The sequence below is a fragment of the Lygodium microphyllum genome, chromosome 2 (genome assembly GCF_053477565.2).
Source record: "Lygodium microphyllum isolate KBCC chromosome 2, Lygodium_microphyllum_v1.1.10, whole genome shotgun sequence".
Taxonomy (NCBI): Eukaryota; Viridiplantae; Streptophyta; class Polypodiopsida; order Schizaeales; family Lygodiaceae; genus Lygodium; species Lygodium microphyllum.
In genome coordinates this window covers 47775839-47786183 of record NC_141136.1, presented here as the reverse complement: position 1 = coordinate 47786183, position 10345 = coordinate 47775839, and positions in this window count along the sequence as shown.

Genomic DNA, 10345 nt, shown 5'->3' with positions numbered 1-10345 from the left:
GGAGGGGTCCGGTTAAAGCCAAGGAAGGCCTCAAACAAGCTCCAACAAGTCTTGTTCAAAGGCAAGTGAGATATGAAGCAAGGGAGCTTCAATGGTGGCTGCCCCAATCTTGTTTACAGACTGTGAGACCTGAGAACTGAAGTAAACCCTGAAGAAAATGATCAAATATCTCTGATGCAATGCCCTGAAGGTGCCCAACAATGCCGGGAAGGTGCTCGGGAAGCCGCGGAGTGACGCGAGCTCGAAGGAGTTGGATATGGCTACCGGGAAGGAGACCCAATGCAAGTAGGGAGTCGATGGGATGCTGAAAATGCCATGAATCAAGCTCAAGAGTCGGAAAGCAAAGCTCTGATACCAGTTGAAAGGGAGTGATGGATCGAAGGTTGGACTCGAGAGCTATGGCGGGAGAGCAAGAGTAAGAAAGGGAGAGACTAGAAATGGGAACTCCAACAGTCACAATGTGTGACCGGGCCTTCCTTTATTCAAACTGTCACTAAAAGAATAAAGAATAAAGTGACGGTGATGGGCGCCCGCCACTTGCAGTGTGCAATGGCGATGATTGTCAGTGTAGTAATACATGGGCGGCTAGGCAGAGGCGCCTTTACCCCCAACACTTAGATGAGCAAATCTATATGTCCCAACCTCCAAAATTTGTCAATCCTAAATTTCCTACTCATGTTTATCTATTGCATAAAGCCCTCTATGGCTTGAAATAAGCACCAAGGCAATGGTACACTTGCATATTCATTCTCACTTAATACACCATGGCTTTAGAAGGCTAGATACTAACCATAACATCTATATTCTTCTTCAAGGCAACACAGTCATTATCCTAGGTCTCTATGTTGATGACATCCCAATTCTCACTCACTCTCATCATGCCATGTCCAGGGCCAATCCATTATATGCTCCCAATTTTCTATAATAGATTATGGCCCTATGCATTTTTGTATTGGCATTGAAATTAAACAGACACCCACATCTATAAAAATGCATCAACACACCTACATTACGTCTATTCTCTCATGTTATTCCATGCTCCAATGTAACCTCATGGTCACTCCTCTTGCCCACAATCTCCAACTAGTCCATATTCATCTCACTCTCTTTCAAATGAGTAGGCTCGTGAAATAGAAACTATTCCCTATATGGAAGCACTCAGATATCTTGAGTATCTAATTACTTGTATTCGTCTAGACTTGTCTTGTGTATGACATATTATTTCCAAGGCCATGCATCAACTCACTTATGAACATTGTAAGCAGCTGAAACACATCTTAAGATACCTCAAGACCATGTCTCATATGGGGCTATGTTTTACTAAAGATAGCAATGACTTTCTTTTACGAGCATATTCGGATGTAGATTGGGGTGGAGACCTTGCTACCTGAAGATCTCTCACAAGTTTTATTGTTACTCTAGCAGGTGGTCCTATCTCATGGAACACTAAACAACAACACTCAGTGGCACTTTCTACTACGAAAGGCGAATATGTGGCATGCAACATGGCTACCCAGGACATTATTTATTTTAAGAAAGTCTTGGAGGATATCAACTTTGGATATCATCTAATTGCAGTAATTTCCCATCTTCACCGACAACAAAGCCTGTAGCTCTGTGGTTCAAGGCCCCAAATTAAGTCTCAAGCTCCATCATATTGATATGAGATATCATTTTGTATGCAAATTAGTTGAAAAATTCCCATATCATCCTTCAATATGTACCGTCCTGTGATAATGTTGCTAACTTAATCATCAAATCAGTTTCCCACCTGAAGCACAAAATTGTAATGCAAATCCTTTGCATGCTTTGACGGGGAGGGGAAAATATTGTAGATGAATGTAAATCATGAACTTCAGTGGTACTTTCTTATTTTTTTGTAGTTGTATTAAGTTAAATTTCCTATGGAATTCTTTTGAAGGGGGATGTTAGGATTAAAATCTAGAGAAGATAAGGATAGGCAAATACGTGGACAAAAGGATCCCATAGTTATCCACTTTCTAAATATCTTAGATATTTTAGAGAAGAAGCTCACCTACCTCATTTAATGTACCACATATATATACAACTACTAGCAATGAAATCAACAACTACTATTCACTCTATTTTCTACATTGTCTCTATCTCTTTCTCTCATTGTGTAGAGTGTCCTTTCATCTACTAATCCTCGAGTTCCTATTTTCACTACATACAATACCATGTGCTCTATGTATACTTGGTATCTTGATTGAAAGAATACCAAGATCATCATCCAAACTCTTTGAACCATTGGAATCTCCATCAAATCCCAAATGACTAGTAGATGCATCATCATCATTTGACACTTTCTTCTTCCATTTTTCTTTACATGCAACACTTTTAGATGCATCTAAAGATGTGAGGCTACTCTTCAGTCTCCCAGACCAAGGGCTAACTATAGATATAGTCCTAGATGATGTTCTTGGTCTACCAAGGCTCCATGATTCTTGCTTTTCTTTTTGCACATAACTATCATGATCATGATCATCATCCAATGGATCACCACTATATGCATACCAATTGCTCATCTCATAAAAAAGAACATCCTTGCTCACTCTGAAATCACTTGTGATAGGGTTATATCAACGATACCCTTTTTACTCTAAATAATATCCAATAAAAGTACATTTTTCATCCATTGGACCAAACTTATTTTGCAACTTATTTGGCACATGATTATATGCACAATACAACCAAACACTTTCAAGTATGATAGATCGAGCTTCATAATATAGATAGTAGTATGAAAAACTTTAGACCAAAAGTATTTTGGTATATTCTTTTCATCCACCAATGCCAGTGGAAATTTTGCAATATGTCTATTTTTCCTTTTTGCAACCCCATTTATCTATGGGGCATACTTGTAATAAGTAAACTATCTCTTTATCCCATGATATCTTAAAAAGTCACTAAACTCATTAGAGAGGTACTTTCCCCCTCCATCTTATCTCAACAAGCACTTAACTTTCAAGCCGGTTTCTATTTCAATGGCAGCCTTGAAAGTTTTGAAGTGCTAACATCTCTATCATGTGAAAAGGGTTATATTGTTTGCTTACCAAACTGACATATGTTACACACTTTATGAAATTTTGCAACTCTAAAAAAAGTAGGCAATCTCCAACCCTTTGGACTGTATTAATTTTAGCATTTGCACATTTGCATATCCAATGTTTGTGCCATATTTCAATGTTTGCAATCACTCCTTTTCCTTTAGCATACATAACAACATTCATAGTAGGAATTCCAGCATCTAAAGTAAACATGCGACCAACTCTACTTCTTTTTGCGACCAACCTACACTTGTCATTAAAATCTTTCACCATGCATCCTTTTGCATTGAAAAGCCTCAAATCCTTGCTCTACCATCTAACCAACAAACACTATATTCTTTGTGATGGATGGCACATGTAATATATTTGACAGATTCTTTATTTGACCATCATACAAAGACAAGAGAACCTTTTCAATGTGTAAAATCGGATAGTATGAATCATCACTCGTCTACACATAACTTAGATTTCTTAAATCATGTATCTCTCTAAACCATTTAGCATGATTGATCATATGATTAGATACACCTGAATCAACATACTATACATCATCATGTGTCCCCTTGCTTGTATTAGTATTCATCATATGTTGCATAACAAAGAGACGCTCATTTTCATCTTCATTTTTTTGTGAAGATGATGCATATTTTTCTTGTTACAATTTACCACTATGGATTGATTAAACTTCAAGTAGAGGAAGACAAAGATGGAGCAAGTAGAGGTCATGAGCTACATGCTCTCCTCCTCTTCATTATTCTCCAACCATTTCATTTCTCTTTAATATTCTCTCACAAGTCTCTCACACACTTACTTAATACAAAGCATAGGATAAGGGCTTAGGCTACGCCTTATTTCTCAACACTCCCCCTCAAGCTCAGAATGTGCTTGCAAAGGTAATACTCCAAGTGCACTCTTGAAATACTCAAACTTATCTCTACCTAATGCTTTGGTAAATATATCAGCAACTTGGTCATTTGTTTTGACATGGACCAAGTCAACCTCTCCATCAATGACCTTCTCTCTAATGAAGTTATAGTGCACTTCTATGTGTTTTTTCCTAGCATGATAGACTGGGTTCTTTGCCAACATAATGCTGCTAATGTTGTCACAATATATGATGACACCACCATCAATTTCAATCCCCATGTCACATAAAACCAATCTCAACCATGTCTGCAATACCTCGATACTTAGCTTCTATACTTGATAAAGCAACTGTAGGTTGCTTTTTGTTGCACCAACTTACCATTTCCGATCCAAATGAAAATGCATAACCACTGGTGGATCTCCTATCCATAAAATTACCTGCCGAGTCTGCATCAGTATACCCAAACAAGGTAGGCTTTATTCCCTTCTCATAGAATAAGCCAAGTCTAGCTGTCTTCTTCACATACCTTAGAACTCTCCTCACTACATCCAAATGTGATTTATATGGTCTTTGCATAAATTGGCTAATCAATCCAAAAAGATAACTCAAATTTGGCCTTGTAATGGTTAAGTAGATAAGGCTACCAACCATCTTTCTAAACATAGTCACTTCCACATATTAGCCATCATCAATCATTTTGATGTTCTGATCCAAGGGAGTATCCGCTGGCTTACATGCTATCATGCCATACTTCTCCAACATCTCCAAGGATTACTATCTTTGTACCAACCAAATACCATGAGGTTTATCAATGACCTCAATGCCCAAAAAATATCTCAACAGACCAAGTTCCTTTATGTCGAATTCCTTATGAAGACCATGCTTAACTTCAACAATCTCCCTCTCAAGTATACAAGTAATAATGAGGTCATCAACATAGATAATAATCACAACCATGCCATCCTCTGTATGTCTCAAATAGAGTGAGTAATCAACCATACTCTGTTGAAATCCCATGCTATAGAAGAATCTATTAATCCTCTCACACCAAGCTCCTAGTGCTTGCTTCATTCCATACAATGCCTTGTTCAACTTGCATACATAATGCGGGTATTTAGAATTCACATACCCTTCAAGATGATCCATGTATACTTCATTTTCTGAATTCCCATTCACGAATGCATTTTTCACATCCATTTGGTACAATTTCTAGCCATATAAAGAAGTCAAAGCAATCACTGATCTCACTGTAGTCATCTTTGCCACTGGAATGAATGTCTCCTCATAATCCAATCCATATGTTTGTGCACAACCCTTTGCCACCAGCCTTGCTTTATACCTTTCTAGAGAACCATCCAATTCGCACTTGACTTTGTATACCCATTTGCAACCAATTGATTTCTTTCCATGAGGTAACTGCACTAAATCCCAAGTTTTGTTTTTCTTCAATGCATCCATCTCCTCATCCATAGCTTGTCTTCATTCTTTGCTTTCCACTACTTCCTCAAAGTATATAGGTTCCACATGTTGTACATAAGAAACCATATAAGCATAATGCATCTTCATGAACCCATTATATGTCAATCTATCAACAGGGTATCTAACCCTTTCTGATCTCCTCAACCGAGGCACATTACTTGGCGTCTCAACTGCTCTTGTATGCGGTGGCACATATTTTTCTGCACTTCTAGTACCCGGAGTTTTTACATGGGGAATGCCATACTCATCATTGATAGATTCATCCTCTGAACTTTCAGCCATAGGCCTCTTGCCTTTTGCAATTTCCACACTCTTTTGTGAACTCTTCAATCTGCCACTCCATGGACTATAGTTGCCACTGCTTTCTGCATTCTCCTGAGGTCCAGACATATCTTCTAAAAGTGCTGATTTCAAAGCTTACCATTTGCTGAAATTTTCTTCCAATGAGCATCATCATCACTACTCTCATAAGAATCCAAGTCCATTGCAATCTTGGGCTTGTACCATGATTCATATTCACTGAATCTAACACCCTTGCTAATGTAAACTTCCTTAGTCACTGGACCATAGCATTTGTAACCCTTCTTCTCATCACGATATCCAAGAAAGATGCATTTTATAGCCTTTGGCTCCACCTTCTACCTCAAATCATCAGGAACATGAACATAAAAAATACATCCAAAAACCCTGAAGTAAACAACAGTGGGTGTCCTGCCATACATCTTTTCATATGGTGATACATGATGAGTCAATGCTGTAGGTGTCCTATTCATGATATGTACTACAGTATGCACTACCTCTACCCAATATGTCAATGGAATATTCATTTGGTTCATCATTGCCCTAGCAATCTCTACAATGATACACTTCTTCCTTTTTGCCACACCATTCTAATGAGGTGTGTACTTGCATGCCACCTATCTTTTGATTCCATGATCTCTCAAAAAACTTGAAAATTCATATGACATGTACTCTCCTCCATTATCAGACCTCAAGCATTTTATGTAACAACCAAACCATTTTTCAACCATAGCTTTAAACTCCAAAAGCCTTTCAAAGGCTTCACTTTTATGCTGCATGAAATACACCCAAGTCATTATGCTAAAGTCATCAATAAAAGTGATATAGAACCTACATCTCCCACTCAATGAAACATTCTGACATGGACCCCAAATATAAGAATCCATCATTTCCAAAGGATAAATGCTGATTCTCACCTTCTTTGGAAATGGTAATCTAGCTTGCTTGCCAAACTGACAAGCCTCACATACATTATCATAATTAACATAACCAAAATGGGACAAACTACGAACCACCTATTTGTTTGCATTTGTTTCAGTCTTTGCAGGTTTACATGTCCAATTCTCCTATGCCATAATTCAACATCCTTATCTTGACCATGCCCATTTTCAACATACATAGAATTTTGAATGACAGGAGTAGCGACATCCAAGGCAAATAACATGCCTTTCTTCTTCCCTTTTGCAATCAACTTGCTAGGCCTTCCATTTCAAAATTCCTCAATGAAACATCCATATCTATTGAATCTCGCCTGCATTCCTTGGTCTACCATTTGACCTACCATTTAACCAACTTATGCTATGTTCTTAGTGATTGTAGGTACATAAAGTACATCCCAAGCTTATTTTCAACTCCATCTCTAGTGACAAGTGGCACACTACCAATATGAGCAATTTTATACAAAGTGTCATCCCCAGAAGCCACATATTCTTCATTCTACATTTGTTGTTTTGTGTCAAACCACTCAATATAATGAGTCATGTGATTTGTAGCCCCTGAGTCCAAAAACCAATCATCCTCATCACTGGGAGGGTGTGTCATGCTCCCTAATACATGTTCCATGGCAAATAAATGGCCTCTAGCAAAGCCACCTCTAGGTTCATAACTTGCACCTCCATAGCCACATGCATAATGGTTATATTGAGTCCTTCCTTGACCCCTAGGCATAGCATTTTTCTTGTGATAACATTCCCTTTCAAAATGTCCATATTGCCCACAATAGTTACATGCACCATATCTATGTGGAGGAATAGACCGTCCTCTACCTCTAGAGTATGCTCTCCCCTTGCCTCTAGGCATGGAACCACCACGACCAAAGGTACCTCGACCATGTGCAAAGCTATCACCACCACAACCATAAGATGAGCCTCTAGCTCTAGATGGGCTGCCACACCCCCTTTGATGAAAGCCGACATGATGCTCTAACAATCCATTTAGCTCAAAGAAGCTTTGGACAGTTCAGTTCTTCTTCTTGGCCTGAAATCTCATATATTGTCAATTCGGTTACTCAAATCAGAACTGCTTGAGTTCATCTTCTAGAACTTTCAATAATTGAGAATTTCTTTCAGGAATTGGGCTTATTCTATTCGTAGTATAGCATTTTCATTTGACCAATGTCACAGAGCATGTCACGCTCTGATACCATGATAAAACTTCAAGTAGAGGAAGACAAAGATGGAGCAATTAGAGGTCAGGAGCTATATGCTCTCTTCCTCTTCATTATTCTCCAACCATTTCATTTCTCTCCAGTATTCTCTCACAAGTCTCTCACACACACTTACTTAATACAAGCATAGGATAAGGGCTTGGGCTATGCCTTATTTCTCAACATGGATATCATCCTTCTTAGCATAAAAATGGACTAAAATATGACATGTTTTGTCACAATAATGACAAACAATACCAGAAATTCCAGAACCTGTGTTCTACCATCCACCTCTTCCTCTAGAGCTCCCCTACCTCTAAAGTTTCCATTGCCTTTTGGAAACTGTATTTCAACAAAATACTGATTTAATATGTTTGGTTGGTTATCACCAATATGTCCCATACCATGGCTTCTTGAAGAGAATCTACCATGTCTCCTTCTTGAACTTGAGTAAAGTGCTTGGACCTATTTACTACTTTTAGATGATTCACCTTGCATGTTGATCTCTTCAGTGATCATGAGGGAGACCAATTCATCAAAATCTGGAAATGGCTTCTATACATATACAGAAGTAACAAAAGATTTCCAAGTCTTTTCATTATTAAGACCATCCAAAGTAGATGATACCAAATCATCATCATTAAGCATTATCGTTGCCAAAGCATCTGTAATGCTCCTCAACTTTGAACATGCTCAGTGATAGATATTTTTCCTTTCTTCAAAGTATTCAGCTTTTGCTTAAATTGAATTGTTTGTGCCTTTTTATTCATAGAAAACATATTTTCAAATGTGTTCCATGCTACATGTGAACTTTTTGCATTTTTAATATAACCCAATATAGTATTAACAATTAAGGGCGAGCTCAAAATTGGTGGATATCAAGGAGTTGAGGTGGAGGCAGAGGCACAAGAAGGTGAGGGAGAGGAGGGAGCTCTTGAAAATTGGGACCTCACACTCGTTGAGGATGATTGCAAGTGGTGGGGCTTAGCCTAGAGGGGCTCGACCTAAAGGGTCTTGTCCTTGAGGGGCTCGACTTAGAGAGGCTCATCCTTGAGGGACTCCTCCTAGAGGGGCTTAGCGTAGAGGGGCTTGGCTTGAAAGGGCTCGTCCTTGAGGGGCTTGGGGTGGAGGGGCTCATCCTGGAGGGCATTGAGAGACTCAAGATGGTGGGGTTGGGGTTCGTGGACCTAGAGGGGCTTGTTGTGGAGGGAGTCGGCATGATGGGGATCTACCTGGAGGGACTCAACCTAGAGGGCCATGACCTCGGCCTAGAGGGGCTCATCCTAAAGGGGCTTATCTTGGAGGGCTGAGACTTGGAGAGGCTTCATAGTGTCAAGATTGTGGGAGAGAAGGAAGGAGTCTCACTTGTAGCTTTCTTGCTTGCACAATGGGGGAATACACACAGAGGTGGAGGCTGAAAACAGTTTTTCTCTTCTTAGTTGTGTAAGCCAAAAGAACTCAAGTACATAGAAATAGAAGAACTCTATATATGGGTCTCAAACCAAACTCAACTAACTAAGGTGGCATACTAACTGAGCCACGAACTAGAGTAGATAAGGATAGCTGTCATCTAGCTATTATTCATGGGCGGTGTACCAACCGCATCTGCAATTGACACGTCGGTGACATAAATGCACAACGGTCACCCTGGCATATCACGAGTGGAGCTCGATATCTCAACACTCCCCCTCGAGCTCAATCCCAATTCCTGCACACCAAGCAGGTCTCTGAACTTGCGCAGCTTCTCTGCGCCCAATGCCTTCGCAAATATGTCAGCTACCTGATCCTCTGTGCTGACATAAACTAGATCAATAAGACCTAGTAAAATCCTCTCCCTCACATAGTGATTATGCACCTCAATGTGCTTTGTCCTAGCATGATAGACTGGGTTATTTGCCAAGTGCATACTGCTCATTTTGTCACAATAAATGACAACTGGCCCATCTGTAGGCCGATGCATATCATAAAGTAGCTTATGCAACCAAGCTACCTCACATGCAGCCATTGCTGCGCCCCTGTACTCAGCCTCTGTGGCTCGACAAGGCAACTGTAGGCTGTTTCTTGCTGCTCCAAGTGACTACAGCACTCCCAAAGGAGAACACATATCCACTGGTAGATCGTCTATCAGAAATGCTACCAGCCCAATCAGCATCAGTGTATCCATGCAACTGTATCTGAACCCCAGTCTCATAAAATAGTCCATACTGCAATGTGGACTTCACATACCTGAGTATGCGTCTAGCCGCATCCAAATGCGGTTTCCTTGGAGCCTTCATAAGCTGACTTACCAATCCAACATCATAGCTCAAATCTGGCATGGTAATAGTCATATAAATCAAGCTTCCTACTATGCGTCTGTACATAGTAGGGTCTTCCAGAAGCTCACCTGCATCTGCGCTCAGCTTCACATTCTGCTCCAAAGGAAATGAAATAGGCTTACAGCCTGTCATCCCATATTTGGACAGCATGTCCAATCCATACTGC